The sequence below is a fragment of the Arvicola amphibius genome, chromosome 9 (genome assembly GCF_903992535.2).
Source record: "Arvicola amphibius chromosome 9, mArvAmp1.2, whole genome shotgun sequence".
NCBI lineage: Eukaryota > Metazoa > Chordata > Mammalia > Rodentia > Cricetidae > Arvicola > Arvicola amphibius.
In genome coordinates, this window is record NC_052055.2 from 115,593,411 (window position 1) to 115,605,149 (window position 11,739).

The 11,739-nt window shown below is 49.5% G+C and overlaps 1 pseudogene; it reads right to left on the reverse strand.

The window, feature by feature from the left end:
* Nucleotides 1–226: 226 nt before the first annotated feature.
* On the reverse strand, nt 227–11,207 carry LOC119823007 (annotated as a pseudogene).
* Between the last annotated feature and the right edge of the window lie 532 nt (nt 11,208–11,739).

Consider the following 11,739-nt stretch of genomic DNA (forward strand, 5'->3'; position numbering starts at 1 on the left):
ATCTAAGGGGTTCCTTGCTAATATCATAGCCAACGTGCAAGCAGAGAACATTGCAGTACTCTGTGGGAGCATCTGTGAGAAGTACCAACCCAAGACTACACAGGCACATGAGCGTGAAGGCGCCACACAACACACACACACACACACACCACCACACACGCACGGCACGCACACTATACTTGCATATAAAACACCTTTTTATCAAAATCAAAGATAAACACGAAACTCCCAGAAATAAGCTGTGTTTGGGGGAGACTGATTGAGGAATTAGAATTTCAATACCGTGGAGGGTTTGGAATGTTGCAGGTTCAAGGCTAATTACCTTACTTGGGTGCAGAGACCATCAGTCTATTCTAGAATTGTGGCTATTTCAGATATACGTGGAGTCACGCAGTATCTGTCCTGTCACAGGCTGATTTCCCTTCCTGCTGCCTCTTGATCGAGATGTAGTCAACACCATGTCAGCCTGCAAACTTCTTGGTCCCACCATGATTGTGATTCTCATGGGAAACGGCAGGCAAAGACTCACCCCCCTAGAAGGCCTCTATGCGCAGAAGGGCCCCTGTGCGCAAGCGCAAATCAGTTTCACCCCCGCCGGACAGGAACACCCACAACATACAACCATGCCTGCGCGAACCCCCCCTTTTAGAAGTTTAAAGCTTCCTACCACCCACTTCCTCTTTTTCCTTTGCTCTCCCTTCCCGCACTGTGGAACACCCCCTCTCCCTAATAAACAACCTTTTCCACGCACGTGGTCGAGTTCCGGGTCCCTTCCTCTGACTCTCGGTAAACACAAGCCGGGAAAGAACACAACAATGATAATGGATTGAAACCTCTGGCAATATAAACCCACTACCCCCCATTAAATGTTTTCATTTATAGAAGTGCTATGGTCATGGTGTCTCTTCACAGGCAACAGAACCCTAACCTAAGATAGGCAGAAGCACTTTACCCTCTGAGCCAATCCATCCCCCCCAGCCTTTTATATTCTTTTAGAAACCAAGAAGACTTGTGATGATCACCTCCTTACATACCATTCGCTTTGCTCACACCTACTGTCCTCATAACAGCCATGGTGACTGTTCCAGGTTTTTTTTTTTTTAATTAGGTAAAGGAAGAGAGAGTGTTTCTTAGTGTCTTCCCTAAGGGAAGAGGCTCAGAAGGCAGAGACAGCCAGGACCCTGCAGAATGAACAGCTTCTGAGGTCACTTATACTTCTTCAGAAATTCACTCATCCTGATTTTGACCATGGGGTCCAGCGTGAGCAGGTCCCAGCTAGGTAACTTCACCAGTCCGGTCATGAGCCTCCCAGAAGAGGGCAGAACCAATGGCTAACTCCACCCGCATCCGCCATTCGGCAAGCTTGGCACTGTTGAAGACATTTAGTCACTCCCCATTGGCTACGGGTAAACAAAAGGAAAGATGTGGATCAAGCATCAGCACCAGCTGCACTCCAGTCTTCTGTGGCCCTCAAGGGGTTATTCTGTATCTGCCTCTGCAAAAAAGGGGATGAGTTTGGGGCTGGAGAGATGGCTCAGAGGGTAAGAGTTCAATTCCCAGGAACCACATGGTTGGCTCACAACCTCCTCGCCAGCAGTACATTGTATGCTAATAAATAAATCTTTTAAAAAGGGGGGTGGGGTGATGAGTCTTTCTTGGCAAGTGTCAAAACTATAACCGTCTACATGAAACAGGCTTTGAGGGTCCTGGTCAAAGATGGTGACTCCTGACCCAGGTGAACTCCCACTTCTCATTCCAGAAAAGAATGGAACTTAATTGCTTCCTTCCCCAGTGTTGGACCTCCTTCTGTTGATCAGGACAAGAGCATTAAGAAGAGGCTCAGCAGGCAACCTGCTTAGCGGTTAGCTGCCTTCATTATGAATATGCACCCAGGGTTGTTTAATCCTTGTACTTGGAAGCAGAGGCAGGCGACCTCTGCGAGTCGGAGGCCAGCCTGCTTGGTGCAGGCCAGAATGATTTCCTTGAGCTGTTCCACATCACACATTGGGCCAGGACTAAAGTTGCTACTTTGAGTACCTGGCCGGAAACTATAAAGTCTTCTCAGACCCTGGCCCAATGGGCTGGGCATTGACTCAGCAGACAGAGGACTTACGTAGCCATGCACAAAGCACTGGCTCAGCAATCCAGCACACTACAAACCGGGGCATTGTGTGATATACCTCTAATCCCCACACTGGAGAGGGTAGTAGCAGAGTAGTCAAAAGTTCAAGGGTCATTACGACTAAATAGCCAGCTTCTTAGCTTAAGAAGGGGAAGTAAGGGAGGAAGGAAAAAGGACAATTGGAAGTGTCTAAACTGGCTAGCCTGCATACACCAGCTAGCTCGCGTGGACTGAGCATACATGTAAAACACACGAAAAAGCCTGCACTCCTACAAGTTTGCCTCCAATGCTCAGACCCCCAGACTGGGAGTGCGGTCTTAATGCTGCTCTGCCTCTGGAGCGCTGGGAAAGAGAAAACAGGAATCTCCATATACTTCCTGGCGAGTCCGGCTGGGAGAAGCAGGGATCTGGGATCGTAGCTGGTATGCCATGGTTTCTCTGCATCCCTGGCTCTCCCTCTGGCTTCTCTCCGGCCCTGGAATCTTGTCAACTTCCATGATCAAGATGCTCCTAGATTCAAAACCTCTGATTCTTTCCTGCCACTTCCAGGTGGGTCCAATCACCCTGACCTGGCTCCCGCAACTCTCCAGGGGTGGTTACATCGCCTCTTTTGGTCCTATCCCCAGACTCAGTCCCTAGTCACAGAAACATCTTCCCTCTCCCATACCTGCATCATCTCCACCAGGGCACACCAAGTCAGCCAGGGAGATGTGGTCTCCAGTGATAAACTCTTGTCCTGCAGAAACTTCTCCTCAAATTGCTGTAGGTTTTTCTTCACCTCATCCACCGCCGTCGTCCAACTTCTCAGCCAAGAACCCTCCTCACCCGTGATCATTGGGATTAGCACTGGGCAGGGAGGGAAAGGTGGACAATGGAAAGGCCCGTATTCAGCCCATTCCCCCTGCCAGCTTATGGGTATCCCTGTCTGTTAGATAGAGCTTGGATATTTCCAAGAATGTGAATTCACCTTTTGGGGCTGTTCTCAAGGGGCAGTTACCAAGGGCCATGTATTCAGATGGATTTGGAAGTCCCCGTGCTTTGAGTGAGTCACACTCACCAAAGGTTGATGAGTTTGGGAATCCAGTCCTCTTAGTGACATGATAGGGGCCGGAATCTTTAAAACCTGGAGTCTAAATTGGGGGTCCTGACTTCAGAAGGATCGAGGTGGACCACAGCCAATACTCAAGAGTACTGTTATCCAAAGGCAAGCCCTGCGCTGGCTCTGATTCCCGTCTTAGCAGGGCGATCCTGGCTAGCACCTGATTCTACTGTAATAGCTCTGCTCCGGGGCCCTCTTTAGAGCTGATGCCGTGCTGTTTAGACTTCCTGCTTCCAAAACTGCGCGCTAACTAAACTTCTTTTTGGGCTGGAGAGATGGCTCAGAAGTTAAGAGCACTGACTGCTCTTCCAGAGGTCCTGAGTTCAATTCCCAGCAACCACACGGTAGCTCACAACTATGTGTAATGAGATCTGGTGCCCTCTTCTGGCCTGCAGGCATAACATGCAGCAGAATGCTGTATATATAATAGTAAATAAATCAAAATAAATAAATAAATAAATAACAAATAAACAAACCTCTTTTCTTCACAAGTTACCTGGCCCGGAGCATTTTATCATAGGCAATGGAAAATGAGCTAAAAACCCAAGCAGAAACTAGAGGTCGGAATATGTGTGCTGGTTTGCACTTCTAAGTTTACTTATTCTCTAACTCAGAACCAAGTCTCATGAGTTCCCTTCTTGACCCTCTCTAGTTGCCCTTTGCCTTTGCCAAGTTTGGTCCTCTACTATTTCATCCCACAATATCTGAGAGGGAGGCGGACGTGGGATCCTGGAAAAAGAGGCTTGGTCAGCAGAAACCAGGCCTGGACTTCAGGCTGTCTGACTGTTTGTTTCCTCTGTTCCCAAGCCCCAGGCCAGGCTGCATCACCTTGATCCACAGTATCTTGTTCATGGGCAGCTGAATGGCTGTATGCTGCCAGGCCATGAACTCGTCCACACGGGCACGCATATGTATGTCTGGCGGGTACCAGTAGGGAAGGTGCGCTGTACTTGCGGCATAGGTAGAAGAGGATGGCCACACTTACAGAAAGGGCGAGTCGGGGCACTGCTTGTACGCTTCTGAAAGCCCCGACACCACCCCAACATGGTCTTCAACCACGGCAGGCTGGTAGTGATTAGCTGTGGGCCGGCTTCCCGCCGCCAGGGCTCCCAGCCACCAGCTAGCTTATGCCCCAAAAATAACAACACACAGATTGTATTCTTTTAAACACTACTGCCTGTCGCCATTATTTCAGCCTCTACTCACATCTTATTAACCCATATCTAATAATCTGTGTAGCACCATGAAGTGGTGCCTTACCGTGTTTAATTTCTAGCATAACGTCCATCTTGGGCTGGAGCTTCATCGCATCTCGCTTCTCTCTCTTAGGAGAGGCACGGTGGTCTGCCTAACTTAGGAGAGGTGTGGCATCTTACTGATCCTTCTACCTCACTTCCTCTTCCTGTTCTGTCTACTCCACCCACCTAAGGGGCGGTCTATCAAATGGGCCAGGCAGTTTCTTTATTAGCCAATGAAATCAACTCAAACAGAAACTCTCCCACATCAGCAGGCCCTAGGTGCTAAATTCCTGCAGAAGGAGGAATCCAAAAGGTTCCTCTGGGAAGTCTACCCCAAGCTGTTATGTCAGACCAATAGTCAGCAAGACACGGGGGAAGACCTGAAGGGTGCTCAGGAGTTGATGAATGGCATAAGAAAGGGTAATGCCCCCTCCCACACAAATCGCCAGGCAATGGTGGTGCACACCTTTAATACCAGTGCTTGGAAGGCAGAGGCAGGCAGATCTCTGTAACTTCGAGGCCAGCCTAGTCTACAGAGTAAGTTTCAGGACTACACAGAGAAACCCTATCTCGGAGAGAAAGAGAGGGGGCAAAGAATGCTGAGATTCCAGAGAGAATGGGGACATCTGGGAACTGCTGAACGAAATACGTGGCTAATGTGACAATTGCCGTAGTGGGAAGAGTACTGCCAGAGACACAATTATTTTCTGCCTAATTTAGTTTTTGTGTATGAGTGTTTTGCCTGTGTGTATGTCTGTGAACCTCTTGTGTGTCTGGTGCCCTCACGGGCTGAAGAAGTTTGATCCCCCGAAACTAGAGTTACAGAGTATAAAACACTCCATGAGAGCTGGGAGCCTGGGTCCTCTGGAGAATGGCTAGTGCTCTTAGCTGTGAAGCCTCCCCTCCAGTCCCAAGACTTAATCTTTAAGATTTTGGGGGATGAGAGGATATATCCCTCTAGTTAGAAGAGGTAGAATAAGTCTCAGGCAAGCCAAGATGGTGGCTCACACAATAACCCATCAAGAGGTATTGGTCTCGTGGGGACGGATGTGGGATGGGGTAGTGGGGACCAAAGGATACAGGGCAGAGGTTAGACCAGAGCTTTGCAAAAAGGGATGACCCAGGCTTGCTAATGGGACAGTTAGTGTATGTAGGAAATGCCACAGACGGAAGAACGCACAAAGAGGCCAATCAGAAACAAAACAAGCTGAAATCAAACAACCGGAGTTGAAATGGTTTCCAATTCCCACTAAAGCTCAGAACAACATTGCATTCCCACCAGGGGAATTTAGAAAGTGGGACAGCTCAGGGTGATGGGATTGCAAGGGCAGATTGATTCATGCCATGGTTAAAACGATTAATAAGTGACCAGGTTTGACACAGTGGTTGAGTTCTGTAAGCACACACAGATGCTCTCCCTCCCCAGCTCACTTGCTTGCTCACTGTGTTGTAATCTCTCTGTTACTAGGACCCAAAGGGAAGGCAGATGCTAAGTCAGGTACCAGTTCCACTCTTCTGGGTTTACAAACTTTAGAACCACGAGCGGAAGTCAACCTTCTGCTCTTAAGAATCTCCCACACTGCTCAGTTCAGTCACAGCAACCCCAAACTGACTAAGCAGGACTTGAGAGGGACTGCTGAGGAGGCTCAGTGGTCAAGAAGCACTTGCTGCTCTCCTAGAGACCCTGGTCTGGTTCCTAGCCCCTACATGGTGGCTCGCAACCATCCATAACTCTTGTTCCAGGAGATTTGATGAGCTCTATCTGACCTCCCAGGCCACCAAACATGAACTCAGTGCACATACACACATATAGGAAGAATACTCACGTAATGTAAATGTGGGACTTGAATAGACTGGCTAAGGATGAAATCTTGGAAGGCTTGGTAATTTCACCCATTGTCATAATGGTATTGGGCGATGCATGTGTTAGAGTTTTCATTTCTTAGTGGGGATATTTCTTTTTTTTATTTATTATGTATACAATATTCTGTCTATGTGTATGTCTTCAGACCAGAAGAGGGCACCAGACCGTCATTTACGAGAGGGGGGGGGGTTGTGAGCCACCATGTGGATTCCGGGAATTGAACTCAGGACCTTTGGAAGAGCAGGCAATGCTCTGACCGGCACCGAGCCATCTCTCCAGCCCCTTAGTGGGGATATTTCTAAGCAATCATGGGTAAAGTGATGGGGCGTTGTGGAAGGAGGCGTGTGGAAGGAAGACAAACAGAGGGAGGTGTCGATGAGGGCAAAAGTGGATAACCCCAGAAGCCAGGAGATGGATGTGTGAGGGCGTGCCTGAAATCCCAAGAACTTTGGATATAGAGACAGGATGGCTCTCTTTGAGGATTAAGGTCAGCCTTGTCTACATAGTGAGTTCTAGGCCAGTCAAGTGTAAATTCAATCTTGCCTGTCTCAGGAAATAAATAAACAAACAAATTATAAATGCTGGCAGGCAGATCTGTTCCCACTGAATCTCCCAGGGAGGAGCAGAGGTCGGATCTTACCTTTCACATAAGACGAACTTTCCATCTCTGAGGCCGGGGACCTTCCTCAGGGGGTTGATTCGATGTAGTCCTTGCTGTGATGGTGACCTGAGGGGCAGGGAGGGTCTGGGGCTTTTGGGACCCAGGGGAAAGAGAACTTGGGCTTTCTAGGAGACAAAAGGGGGAAACGGAGGCCTCAAGAACCCCATACCTTGCCCTAGATCATGGGGAAAGCAGAGATATTGCCGAGGCCAAGGTTAGGAAAGATCCCTCCTCCCCTTGTGAGCCTCTTTGCCATGGATCAAACAATTCCTTTGGCTCCCAAAAACTAAAAGTTCAGCCTTCACCCAATGTAGTGATGGGAGCGGCGGGCCTGCTTTTCATCCCGCCCAGCTCCTGCAAGGCTCCAGCTTAGCCTTGGAATAATTACACGGAAACTGTATTCATTTAAACACTGCTTGGCCCATTAGCTCTAGCCTCTTACTGGCTAACTCTTACATCTTGCTTAACCCATTTCTATTAAAGTGTGTAGCACCACGAGGTGGTGTCTTACTAGGAGAGATCTTAACCTGTGTCTGTCTCGGAGAGGAGAGGCATGGCGACTACCTGAGGCATCTGCCTGACTCTGCTTTCTTTCTCCCAGAATTCTGTTCTGTCTACTCCGCCTACCTAATTTTCTGTCCTATTAAAGGGCCAAGGCAGTTTCTTTATTAACCAATGAGAGTAACACATAGACAGATGACCCTCCTCCACCAACCCAAGGCCTAAAACCACAACCTGTAAAACAACCTCAGCCCTAGGGACCTAAGTGTGGCCTTTGGTCTCATCACCGCTCGCTCACTCTTGTTTCCCCTTTGAAGGGATTGGGCAGCTGAATCATAAAGCTTGCAGAACCCTGCAAACACACCCAAGGTCCCTTGATGTCTACAGAGAACTCCACAGCAAGCGGGACTACTAACCCCTCCTGACCTTCCTGTTTGCAAGAGGAAACCCATTGGGAGTCCACCATAGCTCATCCATTTCAGCAGCTCCTGCGTCTACTGCACAGTCTAGAAGCTACCTCTTCTCGGTCTTGGATCTTGATCCACTGATCCCCACGGGGGATGAGGGTCTGTGCAACCTTGAATGCATTTGTTTTTCATGTTCCTGTCATTTATCTCCTCCACATGCACAATCTGAGCATCAAACCAAGGGTCTTGTTTGTGGCATGCTAAGCAAGTGCTTTATCACTGAACCACAGTCCTAATCCCAGAGCAGGTTTGAACGCTGGGAGAGGATGGGCACAGACTGGGGGAGGGTGGGCACAGACTGGGGGAGGATGGACACAGACTGGGGAAGGATGGGCACAGACTGAGGAAGGGTAGGCACAGACTGGGGGAGGGTGGGCACAGACTGAGGAAGGGTAGGCACAGACTGGGGGAGGGTGGGCACAGACTGGGGGAGTGTGGGCACAGACTGGGAGAGGATGGGTACAGGCTGTGGGAGGGTGGGCACAGACTGGGGGAGGGTGGGTACAGACTGAGGGAGGGTGGGCACAGACTGGGAGAGGATGGGTACAGGCTGGGGGAGGGTGGCACAGACTGGGGGAGGTGGGTACAGACTGAGGGAGGGTGGGCACAGACTGAGGGAGGGTGGGCACAGACTGGGAGAGGATGGGTACAGGCTGGAGGAGGGTGGGCACAGACTGAGGGAGCATGGGCACAGACTGGGGGAGGGTAGGCACAGACTGGGGGAGGGTAGGCACAGACTGGGGGAGGGTAGGCACAGACTGGGGAGGGTGGGCACAGACTGAGTATCATATGCACTGTCCCATGGTTATGGATGTGCCCTGCATTAGCCTGGTTGGTGGGTGCTACAGATAACAAGATGTGAGACCTCTAGAGGTGATGGCCAAAGCTCTGGCTTGGAGTCTGAGACTGGCCTAGCAGCCCTCCTCCCTGGCCCCCAAAGATCCTGTTCACCCCAACAGGGAGACTGCCATTCATGGTGGCTGGCGAAGGTTAGGCTAGATAGGGACATGGCATAAGCACCTTGGCATCTCTTTCACCTCTGGTTCCCTTGCTGATCTTTGACCCTCATAAACACTCTCACCAGGCACTCTGGGAGCACCTCAGGACCAGGCTTCCTGGCAGCACTGAGGACTGACCTTTTAGGAGATCCACAAATTGGAAGTCAAAGGAGATGCCATTCTTCTTGGCAAAGATGTAGACGGCGCGGCAAGGTGCTGATAGCAAGTCCATATACAGCTCCAGGCCCATGTTGAGATGCTTGCCGAACCCACAGTCGCAGTGGGTGGAGCACAGACCCGGGCCTGTGTGTAGCCTGAGCACCCAGGTCTAGGCCCTCTCCCACCTGAGCTGAGGGCCCTGCATTCTAGAACTTACATCCCTTGATGTTCTCATGAGGCCAGGGGACCTGGAATTCTTACAATAGCAAAGATTCTGAGACTTAGGGGTGTCGAAGGGACTTCCCAGAGGGCTGGGACAGGTTCCTATTGAGCCTGTGCTCTGTGGCTCAGCCCCACAGACATCTGCCTGAGAAAGGCTTATGTCTGAGAGCATCCCCAGGCCCAGGCCTTCTCTGAAGAATAGGATGAAAGGGAACTTGCAGATCCAGAATAAGAAAAGACAAGGACCGAGTTTGCATGGCCTGAAGTAAAGACTGGGCTATCTATGAGTAAATCTACTCTGAAATGTGATTGGGAAAAAATTGGGAAAAGGTAGGTGCTCCATCTTGGTTTTTTTGTTTTGTTTGTTTTGTTTTTATTTTTAGAGACAGGGTTTCTCTGTAGCTTTGGAGCCTGTCCTGGAACTAGCTCTCGTAGACCAGGCTGGCCTCGAACTCACAGAGATCCGCCTGCCTCTGCCTCCCGAGTGCTGGGATTAAAGGCATGTGCCACCACCACCACCGGCTCCATCTTGGATTTTGAATGACCTCTGAAGACCATGCGTTAAAGGTGGTAGTGAGAGCTTTAAAAGGTGGGGCCTGTAGATCGGGTGCTATAGCCCAGTGGTAGCGTACTTAGGTCATAGCATATAGAAAGCCTAGGCTCCACCCCTAGTACTGAAGGCAATAAAGAAAGGTGAGTCCTGGTAGAAGGCACTGACACACTGAGAACAATTTCTTGAAGGGGTGTAGGGTGTTGGCTCATTGGAGGACATTTTCTTGAAGGGGACTGTAGAATGGAAGTCTCATCTTTCTTCTTTTTCTTCCTGGTCATGAGGTCGCAGTTCTCTCTGCCATATGCACTTCCTCACCATATCTAACTCCCCTACCCCCAGAGACCTGAAAGCAATAGGTCCTCCCAGACATGACTCTACCTCTTTAAAATCTTGAGACAAAATAACCTCTTTTTCCTTTAAAAAATTTTAGGGGCTGCAGAGATGGCCTGGTGGTTAAAAGCGCTAGCTGCTCTTCCAGGGGACCTGGGTTCCATCACCAGCACCCACAGATGGGCTTACAAAGATCTGTTCCAGAATATCTAATGCCCTCTTATGGCCTCTATGGGGCACCAGGCATGCATGGAGGTAAACACCCATACACATAAAATAGAAAGCTTCTTTTCTCTGAACATTTATATCTATGTTGAAATTATGTATATGTGGGAGGGAATACATACATACATACATAAATACACACAAATATATATAATATATATATACACACACATACATACATACATACATACATACATACATACATGTATGAGTGAAGATGCCCAAAGAAGCCAGCAGAGGACAAAGGATCCCTTGGATCCGGAGTTACAGGTGGTGTGAGCTGCCCAGCATGGGTGCTGGGAACTGAACCCTGCTCCCCTGCCAGGACAGTACATGGCCTTACGTGCTGAACCATCTCTCCAGCTCCCCTTTCTTCGTTGTAAGTTACCTGTCTAGGGTACTTTGTTACAGTGACAGGAAGCTAATACACTGGAGGAATTCAGGGAGCAAAGGGTCAGCTTTGAGGGTGCTCAGGGTGTGAGTTCACCAGACTGTACCATGCAGGAACCCAGAAACTCCCTGGCCTTGATTAAAGCAACAGAGCTCACACTGTGCATTGTGCAGCTGTGGAAGAAGGTCACTAGAAATGCATGCTGAGGCCACAGTGTGGCTTTAGGCTTTACGGCTTTATTAGTTAATTTCCTTGTAGAAGGAGCTGCGGGCAGGCCTGGTTTTCATCCTGCCCGGCTCCCACATGGCTAGCTTTGCCCCAGAATAATTACACAGAAACTGTATTCATTTAAACACTGCTTGGCCATTATCTCTAGCCTCTTATTGGCTAACTCTCACATCTTGCTTAACCCATTTCTAAGAATCTGTGTAGCACCACAAGGTGGTGGCTTACCAGGAAAGATTCAGCATGTCTGACCTGGTGGCTGGCTTCATGACGACTGTCTCACTGCCTTCTTCCTCCCAGCATTCTGTTCTGTCTTCCCCGCCTACCTGTGTTCTGACCTATCAGGCCAGGGAGCAGAGCTCAGCCCTCACATTCGTACATGCTTCTTTACACGCTGTCCTGGACTCTACCCGATGGCCTGAAACCACCCGTATTTAGAAAATCCCTTCCCAAGCTGGGCGGTGGTGGTGCACGCCTTTAATCCCAGCACTCGGGAGGCAGAGGCAGGCGGATCTCTGAGTTCGAGGCCAGCCTGGTCTACAAGAGCTAGTTCCAGGACAGGCTCTAGAAACTACAGGGAAACCCTGTCTCGAAAAACCAAAAAAAAAAAAAGAAAAGAAAATCCCTCCCCAGACTCACCAAGAACTGTGTCTCCTACACGATTCTAAATTCAGTCAAGTTGAC